The following is a 16981-nucleotide window of genomic DNA, read 5'->3' on the forward strand; positions in this document are numbered from 1 at the left end:
GACATTAAAAACGTGCACCTGAAAATTCTAAGTAATTAAATAAATCCAAACGTGCTTCCGCTAATATGTCGCGGTGGTCCAGTTGTTAATGTCGCATTTTTTTTTCACACTTTAGTTTCCAACTTTACCTCAAGGCTTCGGGTTCGATCCTCATACTCCCCTACCAAAACTTATTTTTTTTATTTTAACTCACTCCCCCGGAGTTTTGATTTACTGCCAAACACCCAGCCAACGCCGGGTACCACCGCTAGTATATATATATAAATGTATATCTACATGCTATTTGTTGTTTTTTTATCTTGCGATACGTTTTAAATGAATTTAATTATTTAGAGGAAAGTACATTTCTACCTGAATGCGAGTAGGGAAGAATTTTCCCATAGACCAATTTGGTATCCCCAAAATCTGGAGCGGCATATGTATTGTTAAAATATATATATAGATATATATCCACTGGCATATATTTCTTGTCTACCCTCATAAGATTCAGCCACTCCGCTGAGTCATATACTACGGAGCACGTGTCAGTGGATAATTATATTTAAAATGTGTGCATATATATATATATATATATATATATATATATATATATATATAGGACCAAAATCATGGTATATAAAGCTGTCTTGCTGCCCACTCTTCGCTATGGATCGGAGACCTGGACCACATACAGGAGGCACGTAAAAACCCTGGAGACGTACCATTAAAGATGCCTCCGAAAAATCCTCAGATTTAGTTGGAAGGACCGACGCACCAACACCAGCATCCTGAGTGAGGCTGACATTCCCACTATCTTTTTTCTACTCTCAGCTTGTTGAGGGAAAGCGTGCCCAGGGTGGCCAAAAGATGAGGTATAAGGACAACATCAAAGCAAATCTAAAGCGGTTTCACATGGACCTTGAGACATGGGAGGACGTGGCTAGGAGCAGGTTGGCATGGAGGAGTGCGGTCCACAAAGGTGCTGCGCTTTATAGTAGTGACCTAAATCAAGCTGCTGAGGATAAACGCAAGCACAGAAAGGACAGATTATCAACCAGACACACCCAACCCCACCCCACCCCCACTACCTTTATCTGCCCAAATTGCACAAGACAAATTGGGTCTAGGATTGGGCTCTATGCTCACCTGAGGACCCACAGAACCACAACGGAGGACAGTCTTACTCGGACACGAGTGCCCGCCGATGATTATGATATATATATATATATATATATATATATATATATATATATATATATATATATATATAGTTATTTTGTATTACAATTTCATTCATAAAAAATATAACGTTTTAACACCAAACTATATTTTTTTGAACAATGAATATTCTTTGTTCAAATAATTGCTTTATTATTTTGAAAAAAATATGTTTTTCCCAATGAAATTGTAATATAATTTTGCATCTGCTCTATCTAGTATATACACACATTTCCTTTTTTAGCTGGGATTGTTTGTAAGACTTGATACCACTTGATTCAATAAGCTGGTATCCTGGTAAACTCTGTATATATATATATATATATATATATATATATATATATATATATATATATATATACATATATATATATATTTAAAGTGATGGTTGTGTAGTTCCAACGAGAGAAAAAATGTATATTTAAAAGAGTGTAGCCATCAACAATTGTGGGTTTTTTTTTAAAGGTTTTCATCATATTTTTATTTTAAAATATTTTTATAACGCTTTTCGAGCTTAGGGTGTGCTCTCTTCAGATATTTTCGTAAAAAGTTTTTCTTTAAAATGGGAGTTTGTGGATATGCCTCCGCTGATATTAAATATGTTTTTCATAGTGGTGCGATGCGTGTGTTCAGTGTTTAGACGTTCTGTCTCCAACTGTAAGTGTTTTACTGTGACCGGTCAAAGTTAGTTTCAAAGAGTGTTTTTTAGTCCATATGGTGAAGGTTTTTATGGCTTCTTTAGGGTTCTTTTTTAAAGTCTTTCTTTCCCCATGTATAGCATACACTCACACACAATCCCATACGCATACATATATATTCATGTACATGTACACATGCACACGCACACAGGCACACATACATACACACACGAACATACATAGAAATATATGTAGGAGCATACATATATACACATATACATACCCACCTACACACTCACACACGTACTCGCATACATCCACCGCTAACAATTATTTTTATTTTTTTATTTTTTATTTTATATATATATATATATATATATATATATATATATATACACTTTTTTCCCCCTACCAAAACACGCATGTATATATGCGCTTAATCATTCAGACATATGTACACGCACCCACACACACACACAAGTAAGATGGAGAATAATAGGTAGAAGATATATATACACACAAACACGCACATACACACATATATGTACAAACATATATGTATGTGCGCATACACTCACAAACATCCACATACTATGTAGGCACATACACATACACACACACATGCACACACACAGACATATGCAGGGGCTCACACATACGCGTATAACCATATTCACACGAACACATTTACCCACTCATACATGTGCATACATATGTATATATATACATACATACACACATACATACGGATGTGTATACACTCATCCACCCATATATATATATATATATATATATATATATATATATATATATATATATATATATATATATATATATATGGGCACATGCTTTACCAGGGTTCATGCTAGCTTATATAAAAAACTTTTGCAGTTTTGATATGAAGACTACACTTATATCAGAGCGTCTCCATTTACACTAGCCATCAACGGAATGACAACATCAATATATTACATATGAATGAGTTTCCTGTGGAATTTGCACAGGTCCCGCTGGTTGTAATTATTTCTCCATATAATTCTCACATATAAACATAACAGTTTCGACATTAATAGATAATAATAGATGTTTTCATTGTTTTATTTTTATATAAATTTGGACATGTCTGCTATACAATATATTTTCTTAAATGATGTCTTCAAACAAGTCTAAAAATTTATGAAATATTTTTCTATATTGTTAGTAATGAAAACTTTTTTTATGGATTTTCTTCTGTACTTAATGACATTATTCGAACGATACTTGTTGGTGATATCTCAAGATTTAACTGTTAGTGGCCGGATTATTTTTTGTGTTTAACCTTTTCGTAATGTCACAATTTGCTATTTGTATCTTAAGGACAATCTGTATTTGTCGCCATCTTTTTTTTCAACTCAATGTAGTGTTGATTATAACTGCATAGAATATCGGAGACTGCATCAAATCGCTCAGCACAAGTGTTGTTCATTTACTTTGTCATTCACTCAAAGAGAAATCTCGAATTAAATAGTGAAAACATTAACATAAAATTGCATATATGTATAAAATAATGTATACATATATATATATATATATATATATATATATATATATATATATATATAAATAATATATATATATCAATGTAAACATATATATAAATGCCGTATATTCATATACATAAATATACATATATACGTCTATACTCCTATAATAGTTTTTCTATGTTGCTATTCATATCACAAACCCATTTTTCTATTTATTTTAAAAACACCATACAACTTTAATATATTTGATTCGTGGAATTTCATTAATCTATAGATGATGAACATCTTTTGTTAACTATTACGCGTAATTATCTTCACGCAGACATCCTACATGATTTATACGTGGGTAATACTTGCGCAGAAAGCTAAACTTTGCGATGTTCGATTCTCGGTGTTAGCGCACAATCTTTTTTTTTTTTTTTAACTTTTTAAATCATTGTGTTTGTTTGTCTTAAAATCCATAATTTTTTTTTAGTTATTACTATCAGCACTGTGTGCTCAAGTGCAAAAAATATTCGCGAAAGTTTTCGATCGCAATAGGCGAGTGATAAACATAATAAAAAAATAAAAAATGAAATAATGAGTTGATTGGAAAGACGATTAAAATTGTGTATAATACTTAAAACACTTAAATGCATTTAAGCGTATCATCCATTTCGTATTGAGCCTCTTTGCTCTAGAACGAAGTACATGAAAGAGAATAATCTGCCCAAATATACATATATATATATATATATATATATATAGTCATCCACATACAGTACTGTTTCGCTGTTTCACAGCTCATCAGTGCGGCTAGACAGGCAACTATCTCAAGCCAGGATTGAAAACCGACCGTTTGTACGGCACTCAAGGCTCCTAACCATTACGTTATTGGCGGCTGCTTTAACGATGTTTTCATATCGTCCGAAATACCTCCGCTCGATTTGTTTACACAAAGAGCGTCGCTTATATGCTAATGGTAATTCGTGTTTCACTTCTCAATATGCCCAACTCAAGGTGAGGAGCACTATATTCATCCACATACAGTACTGTTTCGCTGTTTCACAGCTCATATATACATATATATATATGTATGTATGTGTGTGTATAATAGTGTATGTGGTACGCATAAAACCTTGTTAGTCAAAGAAATAAAATCGCACATTTACGAATATAAAGCCATATATGTGTGTGTATGAATGCGTTCGTCCTGGAATTAAATCCGTACAGCGTAGAACAAAGCGAATGCAATGCATTCGTTCGGCAGATCAATCTGACGCTAATTGGACGGATGGTTGTCCTATGGTTTCTAGTTTCTTTTCTTACTTTCTATACAAAAGAGAATAGCGAGTAGGGAATAGAAAAATATAAAAAGAAAAGGGGACAACCCACAACCACCGGGATAAAGTCTGAGACAGGCCAGCCAGCCATAATAAAAACGATATCGCCGGGAGGGACAAAAAGATGGAAATCAAAGATCACGAGCGCGACCAAATTAATCATTGCTGACCACTGATTCCCCGGACGCTCCTTTGATGACCAGTCGTAAGACAAATTGCTGACCAATTCTTGAAACATGTGATACAAAACAGAAAGATATGCTGATTGTGTACCGTCACATCGTAAAAGTGATAAATTGATTGCAACTTCCAACTATAGCCTCCCAAACAAGAATTTTTTCTCGTAATATATATATATATATATATATATATATATATATATATATATATATATATAAATGTATGTACGTATTACTTATATATTACGTAAATATGGATATTACATATATATATTACACATATATATATATTCATATAGATAAATATATATATATAAATATCTATATCTATCTATCTACTTATCTATCTGTCTCTCAATACACACACCCACAGACAAACATACACATACATACACATACACACATATATATTATTTAAAAACAATATATGATGATAATAATGGAAATTGTATTAGGATAAAATAGAGAACTAAAAATGAACAGAAAGAGGTGTGTGTTTATCAAAGTTTCGTTTTTATTTCATCAAGAGAAAGTCTTAAAATAAAGACGAAGCGTTAATGAACATATATATATATATATATATATATATATATATATATATATATATATATATATATATATATATATGTAATAGACTCTCCCGTACGTTTCGAGAGATGGGCTTCCGCCACGATGCTTAAGTTACTCGGAAATACACACTGATGATGAGTTTACCGTCGTGAGGACCATGTGTAGAATTAGCCACAATATTTGGTGTTACTGCAAACTATTGTTGGTGCAGAGGACTTCCACAGAACAGAGTATACAGTAGACACCAGCTTTACATCAGAGTTACACACACACATACACACACACACATATATATGCATATATATATATATATATATATATATATATATATATATATATATATATATTTCTCTGTGTATATGTAATAATAAATCTACTGTTTTAATGGGCACTATTTTAATGGAATATTTATTCATTCCAGTAAAAGTCGATATTCCGATTAATTACAGTTTCTTAATTAGAGAAGTCAGGGTTTTTAAAAGTTTTTTTCCGTGCGATATAGGTTATCCTGCAGATGTTTCCTTAATATTTTGCTTCAATTCAAAGTTTAGTTGCAGACGCCGGTCGAGCGTGTACGAAAACATGACAAGCATTACTACGATGGTACGTCAAAATGAAAATGTGTATTTCCTGATGACGATTCTGTTATTAATCGAAATATCAAATATAATTTCAATGAATAAATCTGTTATTGTATTGAAAAAAAACTGCACTTGTTTGGCTTTAAATGTTAATTTTGAATTACTCAGTACTAATTAACAGTGTTTTGTATAAACCGACTATTACCGAAAAAATATACACTGAAGCAGAATGTTCTACTATATGCGACATTTAAACTTTGAACTTCACCTACATTTGAGGAATAACAAATCAAGCATAACATTTGAAAAAAAATGGAGAAATAAAACTTGTATTTATTCATAAAGGTTCTGTTATGAATCGAAATATAAAACATGATTTTATTAAATAAATATATTTACCGAAAAAGAAACCGCAGTTGTGTTGCTTTAAACTGTAATAGTTTGATTATATATATATATATATATATATATATATATATATATATATATATATATATATATGTGTGTGTGTGTGTGTGTGGGTGTGTGTGTGGGTGTGGGTGTGTGTGTGTGTGTGTGTGAATAAAAAAGAATACGAAAAGTATTAAAGCTTATAACTTTTCTTTATTCGTTTTCGATTGGTGACGTGCAGGAATACAAAATTATATTATGAAAAAAAAATTAAAATTACATTTCTTATAAGTACATATTTTCCACCGATCCTTCAGTCTTCATCGGTGTAGTGAAAGTATGAGCATGCACGGGGAAAAGGGGAATGGAAAAGGAAGGAAGTTAGAGGAGGAGGAGGAGAAGAAGGAGGAGGAGGAGAAGGAGGTATAGTCAATGAGAAGGTGCCGCACCAGTCTTAAATATATACACATATAAGTACGCACATACACACATGCACACAGTACATGTACACATACAAACGAAAAATTAAAAATTAAGCAGTAAATAAAAACGAGAAACGCGTCTTTAACTGTCCAATCCTTTGAATTCAAACGATATTATTTATTCTAAGAGAGAATAAGAATTCAAAGGATATGAGACGTTATGAGGAGAAACGCTATGATGTTCATTTGTAATTTAACGGCTATTTCTTTTTCGAAAAAGAACGAAAACGTCGTTTCTAAATTCAACCGTTTTAAGACAAAAACGAAACGCTACTTTTTATTAATTTGTATATTCATATGTACATATACATACGTATACAAACAAATACCCACATGTACAAATATATACACACATATATATCCATATATATATATATATATATATATATATATATATATATATATATATATACTAACAGACAAACATGCACATACATAAATGCTTGCGCATACATTTACACGTAGAGACAGCTGTACATATATACATAAGTTTACATAAGCGAATGTAGGGAGAGAGAGAGGAAGAGGAGAAGAGAGTGACGGGAAAATAAGTATAGGTGCGTGAGAAATACATACGCATATATATATATAAATATATATATATATATATATATATATATATATATATATATATATACATATACGGTAATATGAAGAAAAGTAACACTTAAAGAAAATGTGTTTTGAAAACATACACATATATATGCGCACACATACACATATATCCACATATACATACATATATATACATACACATACATATACACATATATATATATATACATATACTGACGTGTATATACACTTTCAGGTACGTATACACATACACTCGCACAAATACATGCAAGTATGCGTACATAATACGCACACACATACACATGCCATGTGTATGAGAGGATAAAGAAAGAAAACATTAGGGAAAATGTAAAGGTTTCCGAAAGAGTTACCCCATCTCACCGTGCATTTTAGTCCTAAGGAAATGTTTATAGAATATCTTTGTAGTTATAAAAATTGTAGTCACTGAGTAGTCCTAAGTTTTTGTTAAGTCCTGTAGTGTGCGTGTTGAGTTTTAGAATTAATTTTTTTTCATATTTTCGTCTCTGGTGTTGTGTAATAAAATTGGATGCTATGAGAATATATCTGATGTTGTCTATTCTATGGTTAGGTAAATTATAGTGGAAAGCTACTTGTGCATTTTGTGCAGTATAAACGATATATTACATTTGAGCTATTGCAATTTAGAGGGGGAAGTTTCAGATGGACGTTGGTGCCTGGAGGAGTGAATGTGCTGTTGGTCCTAATATGTGTACATATTAGACACCTGGGCCTATTGCAAGGTTTGTTTCCTTGAGATGTTTGGGTGCGGTTAATCCGAGTGGATGTCAGAAAGGAACGTAAGTTGGGGAGTTGTCGTTTGGCACAAATGGGTGGTTTATTGTATATTGTGTTGAGTGTTGGGTCGTGTTGTAATTGTTTGAAGATCTGTTTCATGGGGTTGTATAAATGCTTGGTGTTATTATTGAAGTGAAATACCATAGGTATTTGTGTGGATGTTTTGTTGTTTTTGTATGTAAGTAGGTTTTGTCTGCTAATGTGTGATGCTGTGCTGATGGCTTCTTTTAATATTTTGAATGGGTAGTTTTTGCGAAGGAAGTGATTGATTAAGATGCCTTCCTGTGTGTCATAATCGGATGGGTCTGTGCATACCCTTTTAATGCGCAGGCATTGACTGTATACGATTGACTTTTTCGTTGTGATTGGGTGGCAACTTTCGAAATGTAGGTAATTGTGTCCATCGTTCGGTTTTATGTGTAGAGATATGGTGATATGATTATTTGAAATATTAATCAGAACGTCTAAAAATGTGATGTGCGTGGTTGAAGGTTCAATCATGAATTTTATCCTATTATGACAGCTGTTTATATGTTGGAAGAAGCCCATCAATGTCTTTTCACCGTGTGGCCAAATGACAAAGATGTCGTCTATATACCTGTAATAGTGTGTTGGTTTGAGGTGGTGTGTGTGTGTGTATTTTTGTTCGAATGTGTGCATGAAGATGTTGGCATAGCTGGGAGCCATTCTAGTTCCCATGGCTGTGCCTTTTATTTGTAAAAAGTGTTTGTTGTCGAATGTAAAATTGTTATGTGTTAGAATGTACTCCATAATGCTGCATATGTTTGTGATGTGGGTGTCTTTTAAGTTCTGGGTTTGTAAAAAACTCCTGCATGCGGATATTCCTTCCTTATGTGGAAACATCCATCGTGACGAGTATTGTATTATCTGGTGAGTTACCGATGTCGCGTAGGATCTGTAGGAAGTGTGTCGTGTCTTTAATATAACTGGGTGTGTTTGCCACCAATGGGTTGAGGATGCTGTCAATGTATCCTGAATTCTTCTCTCTGAGGGTCCCGATGCCCGAGACAGTAGGTCTGCCAGGTGGATGGATTTGAAGAGCCTTAGCTATGTGGTATATGTCTGTGGGTTCGGTAACCGATGCCTCAGTTTTCCCGTGTCTTCAAATGGAAAGAGTGCAATTATGTTGCTGACTATGAAGTTTAGGGATAGTGTAAAAGACAGCTTGATTATGATGTTCTGGTACTAATTTTTCAACCGTTGTCCTAATGGTTTCTTCTAGACTGCTGATTAGGGTGTTTAGATCAGATTTGAAAGTTCTACTGGGGAGTTGTTTGTAGAAATCCCTGTTCGCTAGCTGTGTGTTTATTTCTGTTATGTAATCGTTTGTGTTTATGATAGTTATAGCTCCTCCCTTGTCTTATATATATATATATATATATATATATATGTATGCATATATATATATATATCTTACATATATATATATATATAAATATATGTGCGTGTGTGTGTGTGTGTGTGTGTGTGTGTGTGTGTGTGTGGGTGTGTGTGTGTGTGTGTAATCCATCCGGCTTTGCCCAACAATCATTCCTTGCACTTTTCAATTGTCTTTTTTTGCTATGGGGTCATACGTGATTTCATCACCTATATCATCAATATATATAAAGGAGCCTGCTATGATGTCATACATTAAGTATACTGCACGTTACACACACATATATATATATATATATATATATATATATATATATATATATATATATATATAAGCGAGATAAGACACTGGTAGAATTCAGATAAAAATTCTGATAGATATTACTTGAAGTAATACTTCTAAGATGATCCTACCCAAAATGGAATAGCTCAATATTTAAGAATAGATCAATATATATGTTTGGTGGTTAAATTTTAAATTCTGAAAAAAAAAACATATAGACACATATATTCGATATATGAAGTTATTGTTTGACAAAAGAAATATACAGAAGAGGTTATGTTAATTTCCTTAATCTATGGATTTTCAACAATGGCACATATCATCAGAGGAAATGAAATGCGGTTAGCAAAATGTTCAGCTGGTCGCTTATTTTGCTTTTCAGCACAATTATTTAAAATAGTTTTTTGAGTGGCTGTGGATAATTATATGGAAAAAAAAACGAAAATCAATTATCGGAAGAGGTACAATGTCCTTCGGGGTTATAAATCCAGGCGGGCAGAAAATAGGTACAGGGGATAAGGTAATATTCCCATATAGCGTATTGCTACTTATTGATTTTTCGAAAAGTATACGGGGCAGCCGTATTCGTTGGTGCGTTGAGTGTGTGTTGGTTGATGTAGTCCAAAAGCCTTCTCGGTGTTGGCACAGTGTATCCGATGTTGGGTAGATATACCATTTAATTGTAATTATCTGCTAGCATTCGTAAAGGTGGCTTTCGATTCATAACACCTCTGTCATTGAAAGAAATGAAAATGAAGGGCCCTGTAGTCAATGGCAGCGGCAGATTCCAGTCGAATGATGGCTCACTGTTAGGCTTTTGCTGGAATTTCTAGCATGGTATTAAGCGGTCTATAACAACAATTAACAATTCCACTAGGTTAAATATATAGAGGGGGTGATATATTAAACATGCTACACAAAGGTATATTTGATATAAATATTCGTATAGTATGGTAATTAAACATAGAGCATTGATGTACAGTACGAGTCAGAGGTGCGTTTGAGGACGTAATACATTTTTGGCGCCAATGATGAAATGCTACTTTAATCTGAAATTAACAAGTTAAACATGCATGGCCCCTCGTGAGCGGACGATGAACGAGGCATAAAAAATGACTAAGTTTAGCATGGACTCCCCTTCCCCATTTAGCCTCCAAGGTTCCAAGGGTACGTCAAACCATGATAAAAATTAACAAACGGTGAAGTTATAGACCTTAACATATGTCAAATTCAGTTCTGCACCATGTAACATATGAAATGACCAACTCCATCATTTACTTCTCCTCCCATTTATCCCCCAAAGTCCCCAGGGTCTTATCATATTTAAATTTGTGTCTTTCCACTCGATTATCGCCAATCAGTTAGGAAATTATTACAAATAAATTAACATGAATGTGAAAATGTATAACGATTTGCGTATGCGTACGAGAAAAGTTCTGGTTCAGTTACGTTGGGCAAGTTCTGATTTCTTTCAAACTTAAACTATTTTAAGTCGTTATGGACTACCCACCTCTAAAAAAACGACCGACAAAAAATGCAACCATTTTAGCCTAGAGGCGCCACTCTGATATTTTCTTTTCAGAAGAGATAGATCTTGAACGTATTTACAAAGACAGAAATACAGATATAGTGAGTTACATAAATGAGGTTAGTATTTATTGCAAAAACGAGCACAATTATGAGCAAAACTCTGTTTCTGTAATGGATTAATTCTAAATTGGCATGGTATGATATTTTCCCTGTTTTTACTAAATGAAACTACCACTTATACACACATATCTATAAATATAAAAAAATATAAATATGTATATATATATATATATATATATATATATATATATATATATATATATATATATATATACATATATGTTTGGGTGTGTAAATGTTATAACCAAAACCCAAAACGTACGTGTCTAACTACACCGAGGTGTTCAGAAGGTCATATTTTTATACAAAAAAAGATATAACAAAAGTTTTTCCCATAAAACTCACTAAGAAGCGGATTGGCTAACTATCAAATCAAATATCATATGTTTATATAAAAATTATATAAAAATGTATGAAAACCACAACTTTTCACATAAGCCTGACGAATTCTCACGATGGGGAAAAGCGAATTGTTTCGTACAGCTTAATTTCCATGTATAATTCATAACTTACTGTATCTATCTATCTGTCTATCTATCTATCTGTCTATCTATCTATATATATATATACGCACGCGCGCACCCACACAAACCCCCACCCCCACGCACACACACATATATATATGTATGTATGTATGTATATATATATATATATATATATATATATATATATATATTATTGGACATCATATTTCGTTTTATCTTACTGAGGTCATCACCCTTTGAAATTAAATACAAAATTCGGATTATGGGAACATTGCCAGTTGATGTCGTGGTATTTTTCAGGCTCCTCATTTTTTATCATCCTTAGTTTCTCTTCATTTTAATACACATTTTATTTTTCATTTCCCCTGTTTCTATCTGAGAGAATCTGAACTCTTGCTTTTGATGTTGGCTCAATTAGATGAAAAAATATCAAAATATTTTCACCAGGGGAAAATCACGTAGAATATTACCAAACATATAAAAAAAGAATTAAACGTCCTCCTCAAACGTCTTATATGTCCAGTGTCACGATGTTTATGTATTTTGTATACATCTCATCTATACATCTATATATATATCTATATATCTGTTTCCCTGTGTGTCTCTCTCCTTCTCTCTCTCTCTCTCTCTCTCTCTCTATATATATATATATATATATATATATATATATATACATATATATATGTATATATATATATATATATATGTATGTATATATGGAGAGCGAGAGAATGAGAGAGATATAGAAAGTAGGTAGAGAGAAATAGAAATATGAAAATATAAAAAGCAAGACACCAATTGATATATGCCCATTAACTTTTTGTCTCTGTATATCTAAATATCTATATATCAATCTGTATCTCTGTTTCCCTGTCTCTCTCTCTCTCTCTCTCTCTCTCTCTCTCTATATATATATATATATATATATATATATATATATATATGGAGAAAGAGAAAATGAGAGAAATGTATAGAGAGAGGTATAGAAATATGAAAAAAGCAAGACACCAATTTATATATGTCTATGAACTTTTTGACTTAATTGTAAAGCACATTCCGGGCGAATAAATTAAAGAGAGAAAACATACTGGTACTATATTTGAAAATATATTTGCTCTGAAATTCATGACTTTGTTCAATATCAGAACGAAGAACAGTAGTTTGAAATTCAAATAAAAGTAATGGCGTTGTGAAGAGGGTAAGATTCTCTTAAATATCATACATCTACCTAAAAAATGATATAATTTAATATATATATTTTTTGGAAAATACGGCCTTTAAAAATTCAAATTTGGCTGTGTAACTGAAAGGAAATATATATTTTTTGTTATCTAATTTATTGCCTGAGTATATGTAATTATAATTATAGGTGTTTTTTTTCTATTGCGTGGAAGAGGTATGTTTAAAATGTAATTAGGTTCTTTTAATATGAATTTATTTATTAATGTCGTTAAATCATAGAAACCTTCATCCTGTTTAATTAGCAATGCGCACTGATTCAAGATTTGTTTGTTGGTATGATAAATTCCAAACCAGAAAAAATGTTACATGTACACTTTTGAAAGGCGCCAGTGAATGTTAATCGGTTCTGATTTTTTTATGCCTGGGGACATCCAATGACAATCTGTGGTTTTGGTGCACGTCCATTAAAGTAATTGCTTTCTTAGAGTCTCACTCTGTCAATATCTGCAATAGGGATATACACTTTTAAGGTCATTAATGCATGAGTTCAGTAAACATAACAAGGCAGTATCCAATCCTGACTGATGCATTCGAACCAAGAAGTAAGATACGTTAGTTTGTGAAGGAATATGAAAATGGATACAAGGAAATTCTATTTCACAAATGTTTACAGATTCAGCCTTAACTAGTGTGAAGGTTGGGAAGAGGTTGGCTTCGTAATGCCCCATTATTTTAGATATTTTTAAAAAGGCAAAAGGCCTGTGTGAATCATCATATGGGTCGGTTTTGTTAGCCGTTGTTCCGTTTAAAGACGAGATCGGAGTGACAATGGACTGTAACAATTATGTGATATTCTACAGCTATCAACATTTTATAGTTGTGATAATCGGGGGGTTATTCACATTTGTTCGAGTTAGTCCCAAGGTCAGGTTTATGTGGTGCTAATGCAATTCATTATAATTGGGTTGTATGTGACAAAAATAAGGTGTGTTTAATCAGTCCCATGGGATTGAACGTGACATGCCAGTCTAAATTCGCTCTAAAATCGAGTAAAAATTATAGTGGTTTTCGATTATGTATATGCATTATTTAATTCCTGTTGCTTTTAATTTTTTTTTTCATTTGGATGTTCAGTATGGAGTGTAAGTTGTGTGATCGAATACATCTATTACATTATCACATGTCGCGTTAATTTAATGCGATGAACTTCGCCCTGTCCACCTGCGAGAAGAGTTCGCAAAAAATCTTCTAGGATGAGACTAGCTAATTTCTCTGTGACACTTTTTTTGTGCTTGGTCAGAGGCGTTCTATATCTGCCACCTTTTTTCAGCGGGGTTCTGGATGAGCTCCAGTAAAAGACATAACAAAATAAAAAGGGTTAATTATCAGCTAGCTTTGATGACTGACTTTAGGCCAACGTTATTTCTTCACAGAAGATTTGCAGAAGATTACGACTTGCAATATGTCCTCTTATGCTGGTAATAGATTACCAGCCTTGCTTGGGGTGGTGGCAGGCTTTTAATGTCGTCTTGATTAATAAAACTTGCATGACCAATAACAAATGTGAAACTGCATTACTGAAATAAATATTGGTTAGTTATTACTGAATGAATAGCACATAAGAGATATGTGTATGTCTGTGAGTGTGCATGTGAAACAGATTCAGTGGATTAATAAAATACAAACAATTTTTCAAAAGTACTCAATACAAAAAAATGGAAATCAACGCATTTGTTTCTGCACACACACGCACACACACGCACACAATAACACACACACACACACACACACACACACACACACACATATATATATATATATATATACTTCATTTACTCACATAAAATTAATATACGAAAGTATAAATTTATGCGTAAACTTTAAGTATTTACTTCAAAAGTGCTCAATACGTAGGTAGAGCTAGTTAGTTAGTTATAAAATATATATGGCGATTAAGCTACACTGAATATTCCGCGTTTCATCCACTAGGATTCTTCAGGCTTATATATATATATATATATATATGTATATATATATATATATATATATATATATATATATATATATATATATTTAAAGTGATGGGTGTGTAGTTCCAACGAGAGAAAAAATGTATATTTAAAAGAGTGTAGCCATCAACAATTGTTGGGTTATTTTAAAGGTTTTCATCATATTTTTATTTTAATATTTTAAAATAAAAATATGATGAAAACCTTTAAAAAAACCCACAATTGTTGATGGCTACACTCTTTTAAATATATATATATATATATATATATATATATATATATATATATATATATATATATATATATATATATATACGTGTTGTGTAGGAGGGGCTTATATTGGGGGGGAGGCATATATAACGGGACTCCTAATACAAATATAATGATAGTGATGATGAGGGAGAGAAAACATTTGCATATATTACATCATGACAACTGTGAACGTCTTTGAGGTGTTTTATTAATACGAACTGGGAGACATATGATAATAAGTTCTTATATATATTAGTAGGAGGAGCAGAGAACACATAATACTTGGAAGTTCGTTACAAGATGATGATAAACACATTTACCTTTTCTGTTGTAAGGCATGACGACACGAGACAAACAGTTACAAACATAAATGGTGATTTCTTTATTCTTCAATCTGCCGATCGGTGACGTCAGGAATTTAAACTTGGATCTACATGGTTTACTCTTCTACCCTTCGCCTCTAAGGGCTCCCACTCTCCAGCTTACTCTCTCTCTCTCTCTCTCTCATCAATTCTTGACTCTCAACACTTGATTTTCAACTCTTGACTGACAATTTGACACACACATATACATATACATACGTGCACACGCACACACATACAGACACAAGCACATACATATATATACGGCATAATCGCGTTGACACACCGGTTCTCGTCAGATCACCGAAGTTAAGCAACGTTGAGCCTGGTTAGTACCAGATGGGTGACTATTTGGGAATTCTAGGCGCTGTATGTGCTCTCCGCTTATCTCAGCATTTGTTTCCAGTCGTCCGTTACGTCAGCTGCCAATGGTATTTCACAATGTCGTCTCAGGAGAGGTGTGGCTGGTGATTGCGCACCTTCTGCCACAAAAATTTCACGCGCAAGAAACACTTCCTGGGTATCTGTTGTGGTGGCAGCCACTCATATATGTGGATAATAATACACATAAATAACAAGACTCGGTTAGTCTGAGTGTGTGTTACTCAGAAGGCCGAGCCGAGAGCAGATATGTTCTCCAGCCAAGACCCTCTTATCTGACAATAATTATGTAAATATACTGTAAATATACTTTTCCTAATACACTTCTTATTGATCTATCTTTGTTGGTTGTCTTAATTTGTATTGCCTTATACGTTATTTGGTTCAACCTGAAAACCTAGGAGTTGGCGCCGAAGATGAACGTCAAATATAACAGTTTGACGAAGAAATGGAAATAACTCATTAAAAAAAGGTAGAATGCATCGGTTGACCTTTCTAAGGAATACAAGTTTGGACGAACGAAATAGTCATAAAAACGGATTTCACGCTAAAGAGAAGGTCGACTGAAGTCGGAAAAAAGTAACCTCGATTAATAGTATTGTATTTACTGAAATACTAGTCGAAAAAAAGACAAACCAAAATGCTAATTGCAGTCTGAAAGACAAAAAAGGGGGAAAAACTTGAATGTGGCAAAAGCGATAAGTT

General features: G+C 32.9%; 1 protein-coding gene and 1 pseudogene across 1 annotated transcript in view; both read left to right on the forward strand.

Moving 5' to 3' along the window:
- LOC145256105 (general transcription factor II-I repeat domain-containing protein 2-like) overlaps positions 1 to 16981 on the forward strand; it is a 780669-nt gene that overhangs the window by 412649 nt on the left and 351039 nt on the right. The window lies entirely within an intron of this gene.
- LOC145256544 (5S ribosomal RNA) lies at positions 16155 to 16271 on the forward strand (annotated as a pseudogene).

The sequence above is a fragment of the Euprymna scolopes genome, chromosome 32 (genome assembly GCF_053919585.1).
Source record: "Euprymna scolopes isolate OS-2025 chromosome 32, ASM5391958v1, whole genome shotgun sequence".
NCBI lineage: Eukaryota > Metazoa > Mollusca > Cephalopoda > Sepiida > Sepiolidae > Euprymna > Euprymna scolopes.